Source organism: Dendropsophus ebraccatus, chromosome 7, assembly GCF_027789765.1.
Source record: "Dendropsophus ebraccatus isolate aDenEbr1 chromosome 7, aDenEbr1.pat, whole genome shotgun sequence".
Classification (NCBI taxonomy): Eukaryota; Metazoa; Chordata; class Amphibia; order Anura; family Hylidae; genus Dendropsophus; species Dendropsophus ebraccatus.
Genome location: NC_091460.1, coordinates 116,014,559 through 116,034,350, shown reverse-complemented (window position 1 = coordinate 116,034,350; position 19,792 = coordinate 116,014,559). Strand labels below are relative to the sequence as shown.

The 19,792-nt window shown below is 44.9% G+C and overlaps 1 protein-coding gene across 2 annotated transcripts in view; it reads left to right on the top strand.

Annotated features, from left to right (window-relative positions):
* The first annotated feature begins 2,506 nt into the window (after positions 1-2,506).
* Positions 2,507-19,792, top strand: part of LOC138796991 (permeability factor 2-like) — a 45,362-nt gene continuing 28,076 nt past the window's right edge. For both annotated transcript variants that reach the window (XM_069976754.1, XM_069976755.1), the window contains exon 1: positions 2,507-2,638. The gene's annotated coding sequence lies outside the window, so the exon portion shown is untranslated. The remainder of the gene's footprint in view (positions 2,639-19,792) is intronic.

The following is a 19,792-nucleotide window of genomic DNA, read 5'->3' as shown; positions in this document are numbered from 1 at the left end:
GCCACACCTTATGTATTATGTATTCTTATTCAATCATATTTGTGCACTTATACACCATACACACAGTGCTACAATGTTTTAAGTAGCTTAGAAGTTAGATAAATAAACGTTTCCAATATCATTAATTTTATATCTGTTTCTCGCTTTGTTGGACTTTATTTTACCTAAAAAAATAATACTTTCTCTATACGGTAACTCACACATTAATTTATTTTGTTGCATAAAACATAAAAAGTGTAAATGAAGTGTAAATTGCTTTGCAGTGGTAGCAGTGCTTTGCAGTTTTTTTTATCATATAAATTTTTGAGTAGACATTTTTGAAGTCAATATAAAAAAAAGCCTGAAAAAACACCATTACAAACGGTGCTGTCCCTAGCCATAAAGCTGTGCTGTCCCTAGCCTAACCATTCCTTAGGGTGTTATTACACAAGCCGAAGGGGGCCGATAATAACTGTAAACGAGGGCTAGATAGGCGCTCGTTTACTGGGCCCGATTATCGTTTAACAAGGGCTGCATGGACATCGTTACCGATGTCCTTACAGCCCTTGCTTAAACTTTATACATTACCTATCCAGGCTGCAGGGCTCCTCTTGCGGTCTTCTTCTCCCTTCTAAAGCTGGAGCGCGTGGGACCAGGGGAGAAGAAGACCACAAAAGGAGCCATGCAGCCTGGATAGGTAAGGTAAATCGTCAGTTGCTGGCTGCACACCGCTATTACACGTAGCGAAGCGCGGTCGGCTCCCGACAATTATAGGTTCGAACCTATATCAACGATCAGCCGATGATCGTTGTCATCGGCTGATCGTTGTATTTATTCCACGGAGCGATCGTTGTATTTATTCCACGGAGCGATTATCGCTCCGTGGAATAAGCCCCTAAGCTGTGCTGTCCCTAGCCATAAAGCTGTGCTGTCCCTAGCCCCGCCTCCACAAGGCCTCATTAACACATCTGCAAAATGTGTCTGTAATTGCGGCTTCGCAATATGGACAGTTCTAGGGCCCATGGTTCTATTTGCTTATTCACACAGCCGCAATTTTTGCGGATCCCTGAATAGGGTGCGATCAATGGGCATATCCTAGTGTGGACACGGACAGGTCTGTCTATAATGTAGTGGTCTGAGAATTTCATGCTACTATTAATGCACAAAGCGCTGTCCGCAATCCGGTTCGAGATAGCGGACAGCACTATGGATGTGTAAATATAGCCGAAGGGTGCGTATACACATACAGGATCCGCAGCAGATCTGCAGCAGATTTAAAGGTGCAGATTTGTTCAGTTGTGTTCAGTTATTTAGATCAAATCTGCTGCAGATCTGCACCATCAAATCCACTGCGTTATGGTACGTGTGAATCTACCCTTAGGGTACAAACCCAGATCTGCAGCGAGTCTCCTTGCTGCGTTTTTGCAGCGAGACTCGCTGCAGATCCCAGCCCTATACTTTCATTAGCAGAGAAACTCGCAGCAGGGATGTACATCCCTGCTGCGATTTTGTCTGCAGCCCTCCCCATTAACCCCCTAGCCGCCGGACATTATACATTACCGGGTCCCCGTTCCTGCTTGCTTCGGGGCTCCCGGTGTCTTCACGGCCCGCCCGGCCAATCAGTGCGCTGCGTCGGGGCAGCGCACTGATTGGCCGGGCAGAACGTGCCGGGAGCCGCCGAAGCAAGCAGGAGCGGGGACCTGGTAATGTATATCCTGCCCACCCCCCCTGCAGCCCCGATCGCCCCCGGCCGCATGATCGCCCCCTGCACCCCCTGGCCGCATGATCGCCCCCCCGCACCCCCCGGCCGTGCGATCGCCCCCCGCAGCCCCAATCGCCCCAGTGCGGGGGGCGATCGTGTGCGGCTGGGGGCGATCGGGGCTGCGGGGGGCTATCGTACGGCCGGGGGGTGCGGGGGGCGATCATGCGGCCGGGGGCAATCGGGGCTGCAGGGGGGGCGGGCAGGATATTACCAGGTCCCCGCTCCTGCTTGCTTCGGCGGCTCCCGGCACATTCCCCCCGGCCAATCAGTGCGCTGCCCCGCTGCAGCGCACTGATTGGCCGGGCGGGCCGTGAAGACATCGGGAGCCCCGAAGCAAGCAGGAACGGGGACCCGGTAATGTATAATGTCCGTCGGCCGGGGGGTTAATGGGGAGGGCTGCAGACAAAATCTAAAAGTATAGGGCTGTAAAGACAAAAAGTATAGGGCTGGGATCTGCAGCGAGTCTCGCTGCAAAAACGCAGCAAGGAGACTCGCTGCAGATCCGGCAAGTGGGTTTGTACCCAGGGGCGTAGCTACAGTGGTCGCAAGGGTCGCAGTTGTGACCTGGCCCGCCAGTCAGAGGGGCCCGGCCGCCCCCCCCTTGCCAATTCACAATCTAACCAACCTTGTGCAGCTGCTCGCATCCCACAAACCCATGGATGCAGGCTGCTGCCGCTACACAGGAAGTGCTGGAGCCGATAGGGGGCCTGAGGCCCTGCCCCCTGTATGTCTGACAGTCTTCAGCGGCAGGCTGCAGAGCTGAGGACCCTCACCAGGACGAGTCAGGGATCGCACATCCCCCTCCTCTCTCCACTGAAGCAGGGGGCTGGTCATGTGCAGCACTCACCTCCTCATAAGCAGCTGTCGGGACCGGAGGGCGGAGGAAGCATCATCAGAGTGAGTGGGTCGGGGGCTTGGGGGCTGTGTATCAGGCTGTCAGGTTTGTCTGGGCTCCTGCACACTGTCCTTATCAGGCTTCCTCCCCCTTACTGGAGCAGACACACACAGGGGCAGGAGGTCACAGCTCCGGAGCTCTTAAGGGGGATTTATTGTGAGTTTCCTCAGTAGTAGCTACAAGTACTGTACAGCTGCTAGTGAGTTTACAGAATGGATCCACTTTTTCCCTGTCCCCTCCAGTTCCCTCCCTGCTGCAGAAAATCTCCATGTAGCCCTAACTTATGATCTCTTATTCTCTATAAACAGCTGCATCGGGGGTTTATTGATCACCACTTGTCCAGCACCAGAAAACTTGGAGTTTCCTCTGTTCAATATTTCACACCACCTATACACAGCCAGGCAGGTGGAAGTCAGCCTTTAAAAAGTGTTTTCCTATCATACAAAATATTGCTAGGAAAGCAATCACTTTCTGGTTACTATGACTGGTTACTGGAGAGGACTTCTCACCCTGGCTCCTGAATATAAGGACAGGGCAGCAGTATACACTGACACTGCACACTGTAGCTGCCATACACATTACAGTAACAGTTCCCATCATAGTAATTTGTATCTTTCATTACAATTTTTTCTTCTATGAGGTCTCTTTATTGTGGGAGAAATTATACTTTTTGCCCCCCGCCCTCTCAAAACTGCAGTGTGTGACAGAACTGTGTGTGGCAGCAGCCTAAAACAAAGACACAACTCTTTTGAAAGAAGCAATCACCTTACATCCCAATTCTCTGAGCCCTATAAATGTTGTATTCTACTATGGACTGAGCTGTGTGAGGTGCATTTGCCGTGTGCTCATCTGTACTTATCTGTACTATTTTAGAGTATGTTCACACAGCGTATGAGACCAGCCGTTCCGTGATCCAGCCGGATCACGGAATGGCCGATCTCTGCACAGATCATCTTTCCGGCTGCAGTGTTCTGATGTGGGCGCATCAGCGTGTCCACATCAGAGCACCTCATAGCACACAATGAAGCAAGCGTCCGGAGCCGCTCACTTCATTGTGTGAACGGACAGGTCTTTCTGCGGCCGCAATTCACTGAATTGTGGCCGCAGAAAACTGACATGTCAGTTGTTTGCAGCGTTGTATGGGATCCCGGCCGGAGGGTATATGATGTGTGTACACTCTGGCCGGGATCCCATAGAAAAAAAGGGAGTGTTCCACCTGTACAAAGTACGGCCGTTGTTGCCGATGGCAACAACGGCCATACTTTAATGCTTTGTGAACATAGCCTTAGGGTAGAGGGGACTTTTTTCTTAGGGGGGCCCCAAGTTGACCTCTTGCACCAGGGCCCATGAGACATTAGCTACGCCCCTGTTTGTACCCTTATGGTGCGTTCACACCTACAGGATCTGCAGCTGATTTTCTGCAGCAGATTTCATTTAAATAACTGAACACAACATCAAATCTGCTGCAGATCTGCTGCAGATCCTGTAGGTGCGAACGCACCCTAAGGCTATGTTAACACTACGTATATGTCCGGCCGCATATTTTTCATGTAAAACTCCGGCCGGGATTTACGCAAGTTGCGACCGGCTACGTACGGTCCGCGAACTTACACCCGTAATCTATGTACACTTCCCGAGCAGCGTACGTAGCGATCTGACAGCGGTCTTTTACTTGGATATCTTCGGCTAGCCCCAGACACCCCACAGAAACTTTTGGATCGGCAAATCAAAGTGTAAAAATGAAGAAATCACCACTCCGCACGGGACCGCTTGTTTACGCTACGGGCGTAAGTTACAGCATTTCCGTCCCGAAACAATGGTCTGGTTCATTTTTTACGGCGCCGCATACGATCCGAGCGTAAGTTTATACGTAGTGTGAACTGTGCAGCCGTAGATCCTATACTTTCCATTGTAGGCAAACTATGTAAATCTCCGGCCGCTTATTCACGGAGCGCGCTACGGCCGGAAACTTACGTAGTGTGAACCCAGCCTTAGGGTACAAACACACACACCGTATACGCAGCAAATACGCAGCAGATCTGCAGCAGATTTGATGGTGCAGATTTGATGCTGTGTTCAGTTATTTAGATCTAATCTGCTGCGTATTTGTTGCGTATTTGCTGCGTATCGCAGCAGTAAATACGCTGCATATACGGTGTATGTGTTTATACCCTTAGGCTAAATGTTTTAAGATCCTGATTAAAGTGAATGTACCAGTTTGCTAAGTGAATCATTTTTTCACTACCTGGTCGGCACAAAGTGGGTGGCACGGTCCATTTTTCAAAACGCTGTCTGGTTCCCGCGATCAGCACCAGTTTCTTCACATGCACCAGCCTGCTCTATGCAGTGGAGGCAGGCCCGACACCCCTGTGTAATGATATCCCCTCCGCTGGGTGACATGGCCAAGCTTGATCCTAATGGAGGCGCATCACTAAGGGAATATCATTACACTGGGGGCGCCAGGCCAGCCTCCACTGCATAAAGCGAGCTGGTGCACATGAAGAAACTGGCACTGATTGCGGAATTGCGCCGGTGTTGACCAGGTAGTGAAAAATAAAATTCACTTAGTGAACTGCTCTATGTGCTGCTGCTGGCAGCTGGGACACAGGAGGAGGGGAGGAAGAGGGGCTGCAGCCTGCACAGACTGGCCCTGGAGCTTCAAATCTGACAGCATGTGAGCTGTACCTGGTGCTTTCCTGTACCAGAGGTAAATCTGTGTGTGTGGACATGAAGTATGTATATTATGTGAGTCTGTATGTATGATGCATATGTGTGTGTATTATCTATGCATATATGTAATATGCATTTGTTTAGATTTGTGTATTGTGTGTGTGTGTGTGTGTGTGTGTGTGTGTGTGTGTGTGCATATTATGTGGGCATATATATCTAATTTCTGTGTGATTTGTCAAGAGTGTGGAAAACGTCTAGATTTTCTGTACAGAAATCCTATTGGGACATATAACACGGTTTTATTCTGTAAAAACATAAAACATTACTACTCTCAATGTGACCATAGTACATTATTATTATGCTGTATACATAGAACATAACAACCCCTAACATGACCATAATCTATTTTCATTATGCCCTTTATATAGAAAACCACAACCCCCAACATGACCCGACCACTGCCCGAGAGCAAAATACAAATTCTATAATACTCTTTACCTACAACACTACAACCCCTAACATGACCATAATCTATTTCTATTATAGCCTCTGCATAGAACACTACAACCCCCAAAATAACCTGACAACTGGACAATACCATAATACAATTCTTTTATTGGCTATACATAAAGCACTACAACCCCCAACATGACCATAATGAGCCTGCTCCATAGGACCCTCCTGCATTATCGACATGTATGTACATAGAAGGGCAGTAGGGATGGTCCGAAACTGCTGAGGTTCGGGTTCGTATGAAACCGAACGCTTGGCATCAGATTCCCGATGTCTGCCCTCTCCGTGCAGCGGGTGGATACAGCGGGAGGACCGCCTGGAAAACTGGGATACAGCCTATGGTTATGGCTGTATCCCAGTTTTCCAGGCGGTCCTCCCGCTGTATCCACCCTCTCCACAGAGCGGGCCGACAGCGGGAACTATTTCCTAAAGTTCAGGTTCATACGAACCCGAACCGAACTTGGTTCGGACCATCCCTAAAGGGCAGGAAGAAGGTCTAGGTTCAGAACAACCTGGTTGTCTTCTTGTAAAAACAGCATCACACCTGTCCACAAGCTGCAGGTGGAGTCATATGGGGGAGATTTATCAAACATGGTGTAAAGTGAAACTGACTCAGTTGCCCCTAGCAACCAATCAGATTCCACCTTTCATTTTCCAAAGAGTCTGTGAGGAATGAAAGGTGGAATCTGATTGGTTGCTAGGGACAACTGAGCCAGTTTCACTTTACACCATGTTTGATAAATCTCCCCCATTCATTTCAATGGAGCTGGCTGCAATAGCAAATACACCCTATAGACAGGAGTGGAGCTGTTTCTGGGAGAAGGCCGTGTTCACACAATGCGTGTATCAGATGCATTCTTAACATGCATTTTGATTGGTGAACTTATTGAGAGACTTGGGAGTTTACCAACCAAATCGCATCATAAACGCACAGTGTGAACCCAGCAGAAAGCTGCAAGTCTAATCATGTAGTCGCTGGGAGTCAAATGCTGAGTGTTTGGGTTCAGATAACGTTACTGAACCCAAACATTTTGACGGATCCGATCGACACAACCCAGCAATACGCCTGGAATATGTAACTTTCAGCTTTCTTATATAAAGTATATAAAAATACACAGTGTGAACTGTGGCGTATATTGTAGGCATAACATACATTTTTTCAGCACATATTTTCATGTATAATAGTTGTAAAGTTTGTTTTTTTTTTTCTAATATATATTTTATAACATTTGCTGCTCTTTATATTTTTTATTTTATTTGTAGAGAATTCCTTTAAAGCTTACTGGGTTCACACTACGTATATTTCAGCCAGTATTGTGGTCCCCATATTGCAACCAAAACCAGGAGTGGACTGCGCAAATTTTGTTCTTTGCGCTTTCGTTTTTCCCTCCTCCCCTTCTAAGAGCTCTAGCACTCTCAGTTTTCTATCTTCAATGCCATGTAAGGGCTTGTTTTTTACAGGAATAGTTGTACTTTGTAATGGCATCTTTCATTTTTACCATAACATGTATGATGGAACCCCAAAATTGTTATTTATGAGGATATAAATTGGTGAAATCGTAAAAAAGAATGCAATATGGTAACATTTGGGGGTTCCTGTGTCTACGTAATGCACTATATGGTAAAATCGATATGATACCATTATTCTATAGGTCAGTCCGAACACAACCATATGCAGGTTACACAGATTTTCTAATGTTATATATATTTTTTTTTATAAAAATCCTTTTTTTTGGCAATTAAATATTAATAAAATGGGCCTATTGTGACGCTTATAACGGTTTTATTTTTACACCTATGGGGCTGTATGGGGCGTCATTTTTTCTGCCATGATTTCTAGTTTTTATTAATACCATATTTGTGAAGATCAGACGTTTGGATCACTTTTTATTGATTTTTTTTGTATATAATGTAACATAAAATCGTCTACGCCATTCGCAATGGTGCTTGTTATATTTTAATAGATCAGACAATTGCTACGGTATATTATATGTTTATTTATTTATTTTTAAATGTTTTATTTATATAATGGGAAAGGGGGGTGATTTCAACTTTTATTGGGGGAGGGGCTTTGGGGTAGTGTATTAGTGATTTTAACTTTTTTTTTTACACATTTGAAGTCCCTTTGGATTTGAAGTCCCTTTGGACATACACTACTTTGATTTTTACACTGATCACTGCTATGCCATAGGCATAGCATTGATCAGTGTTATCTGCGCTCTGCTCATTGAGCCTTCCCGTGCAGGCTCAGTGATCGATCGCACAGCGCCGATCGGATCGCACAGAGGCAGGTGAGAGAGCTCCGGCGGTCCGTGTTAATGATCGGAACCCCCACAGTCGCACTGCGGGGGTCTCGATCGGTAAGTGACAGGGGACTCCCCCTGTCACTTACACTTAAAGGACAACTCCGGCGGGACCCCCAAAAAAAAAAAAAACACAGACACACACAGACACCATACTCACCATCCCTCCGGTGACGATCGCCACTCCATTCGCCCGCCGTCCGCCTCACCGTCACCTGCGTCCGCCGTCCAGCGATGTCTCCTTCTTCCGGGTCCATGAGAGAGAAAAGGCTGCCAGCGCGCTTGCGCACCGGCAGCCTTTTCATTGGCTGGAGCGCATCACATGGCTTCCAGCAAGCTCAGCCAATCAGGGCTGAGCAAGCTGGAAGCCATGTGATGCGCTCCAGCCAATGAAAAGGCTGCTGGTGCGCATGTGCACCAGCAGCCTTTTCTCTCCCATTCACTCTCAATGAAGACGCCGAGAAGGAAGAAGACGCGGACCGCCCCCAGCTCTGACATCACCCGACACCAGAGAAGAGGACCGTGACGACCGTAATAGGTAATGTATATATTCTTTAACTTCCGGGGTGGGGGGTCGGGGGTCGGAAAGTGGGGGAAGGGGGCCAGACCGGGTATTTAACCACATTACAAAGTTATATAACTTTGTAATGTGTGTTAAATAAGCCAAAAAAAATTTTCGCCGGAGTTGTCCTTTAAACACCACGGCGGCAGCGTTTAAGGAGTTAATTGCGCGCTGCAGTGTGTCATTAACGGTGAGGTGCCGGCTGCTGATTGTCGTCTGGGCACAGACTTCCAGGACGTACCGGTATGTCCTAAGTCATCTAGGGGTTAAAGGGACACTCAAATCTTGAAGAAAAAACATGAAAGCAAGGTTTTTCCCTACATCTGCAAGGTTTGTCAAAAGGTTTTTTCAAGTGACACCAATCATAGCAACATGGACACCACCATAAATATACATACATATGTACAAATTACTAGCAGTGAGATAGCATCGCTGGTCATATACACAGCGTTGTGCAAAGTTGTAATATGAAAGGTTTAGCGCTGGGTATATCTGTATATGTAGGGTGGGCCCTTAGAATTAAATTTACTGGTGGCCCCAAGATACTCCAGTCCGACACTGCCCTAGTGTGTTGCCCGATAGTGATAAGAAACTAATCTGGCTTACCACTAAGGGTTAACATACAGAATGCTCCTCTTGTAGAGCGCAGTAGATGGGATGCATCGCATGAAATTAATCATGGAACACATACCAGATGTGCAAGATACCATCAGATTAGTTCCCTAGAAATCTGTCAGGGCTTTCCAGACATTTCTCTCAATGCCACCAGGGGGAGTTATCTAGTCTTATTGTATGTAGAATTGAGAAAGTGAGGAATGGCATGGGTACTTCACAAATGGGAAGCTATAATGGTGCGTTTACACAGGCAGATTTATCTGGCAGATTTTTTAAGCCAAAGCCAGGGAAAGACCATAAACAGGGAACGGGTCATAAAGGAAAGACTGAGAGTTCTCCTCTTTTCAAATCCATTCCTGGTTTTGGCTTCCAAAATCTGTCAGATAAATCTGCCTGTGTAAACGCACCATTAGATCTTACAATTTGATAGCTGATTCCCAGAAATTATCTTATGTGCATATACTATGCACAACATATTAATGTCTTGTGGTCATGTTATATCATAGATAGGGTTAGGGGTTTTTAGCTTTTAAAAAGACAGCTGATGGCCAACCCAATAACTATGTATAAATATATCTGGGGCTGTACAAAGATCTCTCCTTTGTTCTATTTATACCAAAGACTATATATGTAACAAGGGGACATGCTCCAGGTGGAGAGGAGAAATGTTTCTACACTGGTAGCGAAGGGGATTCTTTACTGTAAGAGAAGTGAGACTATGGAGCTCTCTGCCAGAGGAAGTGGTAATGGTGAACTCAAAAAAGAGTGCATTAGGTCTTGGAAGTGTAATAAATAGTGTATTAAATAGAAAAGTGATTGATCCAGGGATTGATTCTAACTGCCAGATTTGGATTCAGGAAAATGAGGAAAATTTTCTCATACCACATAGATTTCTTTCCTTCTTCTGGATCAACAATATAGGGTAACAGGCTGTTCTGAATGGACTGAAGTCTTTCTTCAGCCTAACAAACAAAAAATATAGCAAAGGAAGGAAAATCTGCACTCCTTCTTGTGACCAGAGGGTGGTAGCAGAGGCAATTTTCACTTTTTCCTATTCATGTTTAAAAGTTCATAGCACTTTTTCACGTACAGACCCACATGAGCCCTATTTTTTGAGACACCAATTGTACTTTGCAAAGACAAATTAAACTTTTCCATAAATTATGCTGCGGAACAGGAAAAAAATTATTTGCGTGGTGAAATTGAAAAAAAAACAAAACAAAAAAAAACCATTTTACTTCATTAAGGGGGAGTGACGTTTTGTTTACGCTGGTTACCCTATGGTAAAATGTTCTTAAAAGTGCTCTATTACCATTTTATAATGCTTTTTTTTTCCACCATGATCTGTACACTCTATTGGTACCTTGCTTGCATATATGCAACTTTTTTATTACAATTTTTCTGGATTTGATGTGACTAAAAATCTGCAGTTTTGTACTTTGGCATTTTTTGGGGCGCTTACGTTGTTTACCATGCATGATCAGGAATGTGATAATTTATAACTATAATAATAGTTTGGGCACTTACAAATGCAGCAATATCAAATATGTTTATTTATTCATTTATTTATATTTTTTTATTTATAAAATGGGGAAAAGGGGTTGATTTAAAGGGGTTGTCCTGCAAAAATGTTTTGGTTTTTTTCAAATCAACTGGTGTTAGAAAGTTATATAGGTTTGTAATTTACTTCTATTTAAAAAATATCAAGTATTCCTATCCTTATAAGCTGCTGTATGTCCTGCAGGAAATGTTGTTTTATTTAAATTCAGAAACAGTGCTCTCTGCGGACATGTCCATGTCAGGAACTGTCCAGAGCAGTAGCAAATCCCTATAGAAAACCTCTCCTGCTCTGGACAGTTCCTGTCTCAGCCAGAGATGTCAGCAGAGAGCACTCTGAATTTAAATAAAACAACATTTCCTGAAAGGCATACAGCAGCTGATAAGTAGAGATGAGCAAACCTTACGATGTATCCACCCGCTGCACGGAGGGAACAGACAGCGGGAGTCAGCCGCCGAGATTTCTGATTCATACGAACCAGAAATCTGGCTGGTTCGCTCATCTCTACTGATATGTATGGGAAGACTTGAGATTTTTAATAGAAGTAAATTACAAATCTATGTATATAACTTTCTGACACCAGATGATTTGAAAGAAATTTTTTCGCTGGACAACCCCTTTAAAATTTTATTATGGAATGGAATTTTTTATTAACAAAAAATTGTGTGAACATCATTTCTTTGTAAGATTTTTTTTTACTGATTATATAAGTTCTAAAACCAATACACATTTCCAATGCTAACCTAGGTATCTCAAAGTAAAAGGAGGAAAGTTATTGATCTGTTTTATTACTAATAATGGTTATGATTTGAAATCATGTTTTCAATATATTATTTTATGATTTGAGGCTTTGTACCTACAACATCGTTTTCAGGTGAAAAAACGGCCATTGTTTGATAAGGACGGCCCTTAAAGTGACTCTGTACCCACAATCTGACACCCTCCCCCCCCCAAACCGATTGTACCTTCAGATAGCTGCTTTTAATCCAAGATCTGTCCTGGGGTCCTTTCGACAGGTGATGCAGTTATTGTCCTAAGGGTATATTCACACGGGCGGGCTCGCAGCGAGATTAACCCTTAACCCCTTCTGCTCCCCCGCTGTAAGCATACATTACCTGTCCTTGCTGCACGGGTCCGGCGTCCTGCTCTCCTGTCCGGCCAATTAGTGTGTTGCCCAGCCGCAGCCACTGATTGGCCGGACAGGAGAGCAGGACGCCGGACCCGTGCAGCAAGGACAGGTAAAGTATGCTTACAGCGGGGGAGCAGAAGGGGTTAAGGGCGGTATAATTACATACTCGCTGCGGTCGTTTAGACCGCAGCAAGTATGTAGTGTATGGGAACTGCCAGGACCTGCCGGGCTCGCCGCGAGAATCTCGCTGCGAGCCCGTCCGTGTGAATATACCCTAAAAAACAACTTTTAAACTGGCAGCCCTATGTCAAACTGCCGTGGCCTAGATTGTGTATGCATTAGGCTGGCACAACCTCTCCGTCTCTCCTCCCCGCCTTCCTCATCATTAGGAATGCCCCAGGCACATGGGCTGGTTTGTTAAGGCAATGTTGAGAAAGGAGAAAATGTTCTAGGAGCATTCCTAATGATGAAGAGGGTGGGGAGGAGGGGTGGTGCAAAGTTAGGGCACAGATATTCTAGGCCATGGCCATTTGACACAGGGCTGCCAGACACAGGGCTGCCAGACCCCAGGACAGATCTTGGATTAAAAGGCTCTTTTGTGGGTACAGAGTCGCTTTAATAATGATCATGATATATATTTACGCCCTCCATTATACAATAATAGCCATTATTTTACCTAAAAACACATTCTGGGCACATAGGCCAACACTGTTTTTCTATTGAGTGGAATCCTATGTGAAATTACACAATATAAGAAGCTGTCTGAGATTGGTTGACAATTTACCATATTACTCGATTTATGATATTATGTAGATATTGGCCAATTGCGTGTCACACAACAGATGTTACCATTTTACATATCATCATTAGGCACTTGCATTGTTTTATTTTTTTTGTGGCTTATTCATCATTAAGCAGCAAAACTACAGATTTCACTTACATCTGAGAAGGAATACTGTACATATTTTGAGTGTTGTATCCTATAACACATTGAATCAGCAGGTTGTTGTAACATCCGCACCTGTTTAGACTTCTGTGCTATCGTCCAGCTGGCAGAGAAGGTGTTTTCTACTGTGATCTTGTGCTTTTATGTTTCTCATGTACACTAGTCTGACCACAGTTCTATTCTCTCTGCTGTAATAGTTGAATCCCCACCACACCCATCTCTTCCCCTGCTAAGCTTTCTCTGGCCTTCAAACCGTTAAGTTGGGTTTTGCTACTTGTTTGACATCCTTCTCTGCCAATCTTGGTTCTACTGTTCTTTTCTATGTGTGGCTGGGATGTCAGGGTCCGCACCAGTCACACCAGGCTCCTGGCATCCCATAAATAGTTCACTAACCCAGACTCTAGTGCTATTGTTCTTGTCTGAGCGTGCTGTCATCCTGTATCTCTGTATCTGGCTTATCTGATTTCTGCTCTCGTAACTCTGACGATTCTTTGGATTCAGATTTTTTACCACTTTGCCTTTAACCCCGTGCTGTACAACCATCCCTTGGTGTTTGTCTGTCTTGTCTTGTTTTGTGTTTACACCTATGGCACAGGGTAGGGAACATCGCTGAGTTGCTTGCAGCTGCCTATGGTTATCTTCAGGCAAGTAAATAGGGACAGCTAGGTGGGGCCAAGCACAGGGCTCATTGTCTCTGTCCTCTCTGCTCCCTTCCTGGTTGTGTCATGGCAGCCTGCGCTGACAGCAGTACAATTGGATTGGTCTTAGCTGCAATAATAGGCACAGCCCAGGATGTCAACATTTTTCTAATCTCACAAAGCTCCTTTGATACTGTATAAACACCATCTTTACAAGCTGATAATAGGATTCACGTTGTATCCTGCCATCCTCCTTGCTCTTAGAATTAGATAAAATGATGTAAGCATGCAGGAGATAAGAGGGGAATGTTTTCACATGTTCAATGCTATGCAAAGATTGTGTATGCAAGCATTATCAACTCTACCTGCACTGCTAAAGGCTCTATTACATGAAGCGACTATCTGCTGAATCAGGTAGATATCGCCCTGTGTAACAGAGCCAGCTATCAGTCTACAGACGAGCAAACACTCGCTCAGCAACTAATCCGCCCGTAAAATATGTACAGAGCAGTGTCCCATTGTGTTCAATGGGATTTATGCTCTGTGTTCACATGGTAGAATTTATGCACGAATGTCCCGCAGCAGATCTTTTTTAAGCCTAAAGAATTGATTCCGCTAGAGAGGAGGAAGGGTGAGGAGGAAGGACGGATGTAAGCCCCAGCCGTTAGACACAGCGCTGCAGGATTAAAAGTTGTTTTTAGGACAATAACTGCATCCCCTGCCGAACGGACCCCAGGACAGATCTTGGATTAAAAGCAGCTATCGGAATGTACAAGTGGTTTGGGGAGGACAGATTGTGGGTACAGATTCACTTTCAGTCATTTTTCAGGATCATATATGATGTCTGCAATCATCCGCAATCTTCGCCAGCAATCCTCCAAAAATTCTGCCATAATGCATCCATATTTATTGTAGATCAGCAAAAAATGGGCAGGCGATAGTTGAAAGATGATTACTCATTCGCATTTTTTACGGATTTGTGCACATTACAGACGTTTCTTTCTGAAAAATTACGGATCCACAAAAATTACGAACGCTCCTACAAACTTCTATGAGACAATCCTTGCCGCAATTACAGTCCGGGCTAAGCGCTTAACAGTACATTTTGTGGATACAATTTTTGAATGACAAAAAAGAATTTCTGCCAATTTATATAGTTTGACAAGTTGGTGGAATTTGGAATTTGAAAAGTGGAATTTGGAATTTGAAATGTGAAAGAGAATGTGCAAACAAAGGAAGTTTATTAGGGAAAACTTCTAATGGTTTTTGAAGTTTTTCACATCTTGGTTACTTTTTCTCACATGACAAAGTTCCCCTACAAAGTTTATATCATTTGCAAATGCAAACTTCTATGCAGACCCAATTTTAAGAATATGATTGTGTTTTCCCCATTGACGGATTCTCAGAGTTGAGGCACTTCTTGATTTTGTAGACCACATTCCAGATTTGGTTCCTATTATGCTGCTTACCGTGGAGTATGTTTTCATTAAAAAGTGTTCTATATAGAATTAAACCAAAGGCCTAGTAAAGTACAAAATAAATGGGAACTATCAGCAGATTAGATGAATCTAACCTGCTGATTGACCTCTATAGCACCGGGGACGCGGAGGAGGAACATATGTGTCTAAAGGCCCTATTACACGAAAGGATTATCGACCGTATTTTGCCGATATAATCTGTTACGGACGCAAATCGTCCTGTGTAATAGAAGGCAACGATCAGCCGACATGAACTATGTCAGCTGATCGTTGTTGTTGTTTGTCTTTCAACATGTTGAAAGACAAAAGACTATGATATCAGCGATCTGCTGCCGTTGCTCCATGGAATAGGAGTAGCGGCAGCAGACCGCCGCTATCCTCCATGGGCTGCCTGGACAATCAAGCAATCACCCTGGCAGCCTCTCCGAAGCTCTCCTCGGCCACCCCTGTACTCACCCACTTGCTGCTGAGTAATAGCGGCGGCAGCGAGCGGGGAATAAGGAGCAAACGAGCGCTGACAGTGCCCCGTGTAATAGGGGCTTTACCTTCCTTCTCTGTGTCGGTCCCACGCTTTTTGGTCTGGGTAAACTCTGCTCTGGATCACTGTTAGGAGTACTTCTGCGTCATCCGGCCTGCCCCTTCTAATGATAATAAATGGAAGGGGTGGGGCCATGCTCCCAACGGTGCTCTGGAGCAGAGTTTACCCCGGCTAACAGCACACACCTTCCTCCTCAGCATCCCGGGCGCTATAGGGGCTATCAGCAGGTTAAATTTGTGTAACCTGCTAATAGTCCTCCTTTAACCCCTTCTGCACCGGGCTAATTTTGGTTTTTGTGTTTTCATTTTTTCCTCCTTGTGCTTAAAAGGCCATATTTGATGGCTTGTAAAAAATTCAAACCATTGTTAACAAATATATGTTCCTTAAAATCGCTCTATTCTTATAGCGCTTGTATTCTTTGGTCTATGGGGCTATTTGAGCTGTCATTTTTTGTGCCATGATGTGTACTTTCTATCGGTACCTTGATATGCGACTTTTTGATCGCTTTTTATTACAAATTTTTCTGGATTTGATGCGACCAAAAATGCACAATTTTGCACTTTGGAATTTTTTTGCGGTTATGCCATTTACCTTGCGAGATCAAGAATGTGATAAATTAATATTTAGGGCGATTACGCACGCGGCGATACCAAACATGTTTATTTTATTTTTATTATTTATAAAATGGGGAAAGGGGGGTGATTCAAACTTTTATTAGGGGAGGGGATTATTTATTAATAATACAACTTTTTTTTTTTTTACACATATACTAGAAGCCCCCCTGAATATGCACACTGATCTCTCATAGAGATGTATGCAGCATAGTTATACTGCATAGATCGATGAGATCAGTGTTCTATTGCTTTTGGCTGCTGCAGCCAAAAGTAATAGAATGCCCAGCCGGGATCAGCGCCATTACGGCACAGACCCCAGCCGGCACCAGACGCGGGGATCGCTCCTCCGTGACTACGTCACGGGGGTGGGGAGCGATCTCCCCACTAGACACCAGGGAACGGCTGCAGTAAGTCTTCAGATGCAGCTGTCAAGTGCACCAGTTTCTACAGATCAAAAATAGAGGTTATGCTGCAGATTTTATCTGAACTTCCTAACCTAAGGATTAAGTCACACTGTAGCACATTATCTGCTGGGACACCCACTGATCTCTAAGTTGCTGTCAAAAAAGTGAAGTGACTGTGCATTGTTTGTGGTTACTAAGAAGCCAAGTGACTGGAGCTAGTTAAACATTTGGCACATGATATGGTGTCCAGGCCCTCTGCGCAAAGATCCTTGTGACTTTTCATGACATGACATTTTTTATAATGTGAAAAACCCTGTTGCTGTTATTGTTTTTTTCTATATATTTTTTTTTTTAACCCTTTCCCGCACGAGGACCTAACTGTACGTCCTCGCGTGGGTGGGGGCGTTCGGAGCGGGGCTGCGCGGCGACCCCGCTCTGAACCGCCGCGGTCCCGGGTGCCGCATGTAGCCCGGGGCCGTGGCTATTAGCGTGCATGGTCCGATCGCCGTGCCCGCTAATTAAGTCTTCAGATGCAGCTTTCAAAGTTGACAGCTGCATCTGAAGACTTCAGAGCAGCTTATCCCTGGTGTCTAGTGGGGAGATCGCTCCCCCGTGACGTTATCACGGAGGAGCGATCTCCGTGACTGGTGCCGACCAGGGTCTGTGCCGTAATGGCACTGATCCCGGCTTGGCATTCGGTTGCTTCCGGCTGCAGCCGGAAGCAAACGAGTGCCGATCTCATCGATCTATGCTGCATATCTATGCAGCATAGATCTGAATGAGACATCAGTGCACTTATACTAGAAGTCCCCCAGGGGGGCTTCTAGTATAAGTGTAAAAGTTAAAAATAAAGTGTCATTAATAATAAAAAGCCCCCTCCCCTAATAAAAGTCAGAATCACCCCCCTTTTCCCATTTTATAAATAAAAAATAAATAAATAAACAAACATGTTTGCTATCGCCGCGTGTGTAATCGCCCTAAATATTAATTTATCATATTCTTGATCTCATACGGTAAATGGCGTAAGTGCAAAAAAATCCCAAAGTGCAAAATTGCGCATTTTTGCTCGCATCAAACCCAGAAAAATTGTAATAAAAAGCGATCAAAAAGTCGCATATGCGCAATCAAGGTACCGATAGAAAGTACATATCATGGCGCAAAAAATGACACCTCAACCAGCCCCATAGACCAAAGGATAAAAGCGCTATAAGCCTGGGAATGGAGGGATTTTAAGGAACATATATTTGTTAACAATGGTTTGAATTTTTTACAGGCCACCAGATACAATAAAAGTTATACATGTTACATATCGTTGTAATCGTAACGACTTGAGGAACATTCATAACATGTCAGTTTTTCCATAGGACACACGGGGTAAAAACGAAGCCCCCCCCCCCCCCCCCAAAGAAAAAGAATTGTGTTTTTTTCAATTTCACCGCACAAAAATATTTTTTTTTCCCGATTTCGCAGCATATTTTATGCAAAAATTCAGCCCGTCATTGCAAAGTACAATTAGTGGCGCAAAAAATAAGGGCTCATGTGGGTCTGTAGGTGTAAAAATGCAACTGCTATGGCCTTTTAAGCACAAGGAGGAAAAAACGAAAACGCAAAAACAAAAGTTAGCCCGGTCCTGAAGGGGTTAAACCTGCCATTATAGTGTGTAGCTCTAGAACATAACTTCAGCTGTTGCAGCTACATGTCCATTCTATTGTCCTGCAGCAGAATTGTTACTTTTATTAGATAATAAACGGATTAGCAGAAGACTAGTCTATATAGTTTCTAACATTCCTTACATTTTGAGATTATGTTCCAACACAATATTTTTGCTCAGTATTTTGCAACCAAAACCAGGAGTGAATTAAAAACACAGGAAGGCTCTGTTCACACACTGTTGAAATTGAGTGGATGGTCACCATTTTTAAAAATAATTTGTTATTTTAAAACAATGGCTGATGTCTTCAAATACTGACCAAATAAACTGTGTGGGAACAGCCTAATGCTGTGATGCATATGGACAATATCAGCCAGCGATCATTCAATGGGAAAATTTAAGGGTAGTATTACATGGGCCGATGAGGGCCCGATAATACCTGTAGACAAGCGCCAATCTGCTAGATCGGTGCTCGTTTACTGGGCCTATTACACGGCCCGATAATCTTTTAACAAGGGCTGCAGGGACATCGTTACCGATGTGCTTGCAGCTCTTGTATAAACTGCATACATTACCTGTCCAGGTGGCAGGGCTCCTCTTCCTTTGTGCTTCTCCCTGGGTCCCGCGCGCTCTAGCTTCAGAGCGGCCTGTCTCAGCTGATAGGCCGCTCAGCCAATCACTGGCCAAAGATTTGAAGCCAAAGCCAGAAACAGACTATAAACAGAGATCAGGTCATAAAGGAAAGCCTGAGATTTCTCCTCTTTTAAAATCCATTCCTGGCTTTGGCTTCAAATCTTTGGCAGATAATCTGTCAGAGAATCTTTCCATGTAAATGGACCCATGGACAAAAGGTTTTAGTTCAGGAAAGTTTTTTCATCCATGAATGATCTTTTTAGGAAAGAAAGTTCTCAAGATATGTGTCAGGTACTTACCTGATCGCGCACCAGCCACGTCTGTCCCGGCTGGAGCGCAGCACCGCCTTCCTCTCCAGGGCCGGGTGACATCACGGAGACCCGACGGCGTCCTTGGTTACCGGGGACGCCGCAGGCTCTGATGATGTGCGGCGGCTCAGCTGAGCGCTGTACGCTCAGCTGAGTAGTATCAGGCTCAAGTTGAGTGGCAGACGCCGCTGCCACCTGGCTTGCAGCCTACACATGTGTATTGATCAGGACTCAGGAGTGCGGACCAATCACATTCTGGTCTGGGCTCCTGGTCCTGTATTTAAAGAGCCAGTGGTCATTTACTGATCGCTGGCTATTAGGTTAACTCCTGGTCCCAGCTCCCCCTTGTCTAGTCCCACGTTTCCCATCCTAATCCCTTCTGACTGCTCGACTCGTTATTCTGACGCCCCGCCTGACCCGTGACTACTCTTCTGTATTGCTGACTTTGTACTGCGTTGCCCATGCGGTTTGACCTGGCTAGTTCACTACTCTTTATTGTGTTTTGTCTGTCCGTCGTGTTTTGTGTTCCACGTACGTAGTGCAGGGAACGTCTTTGTGGTTGTCCGCGACCACCTAGGGTCGACTGAGGCAATTAG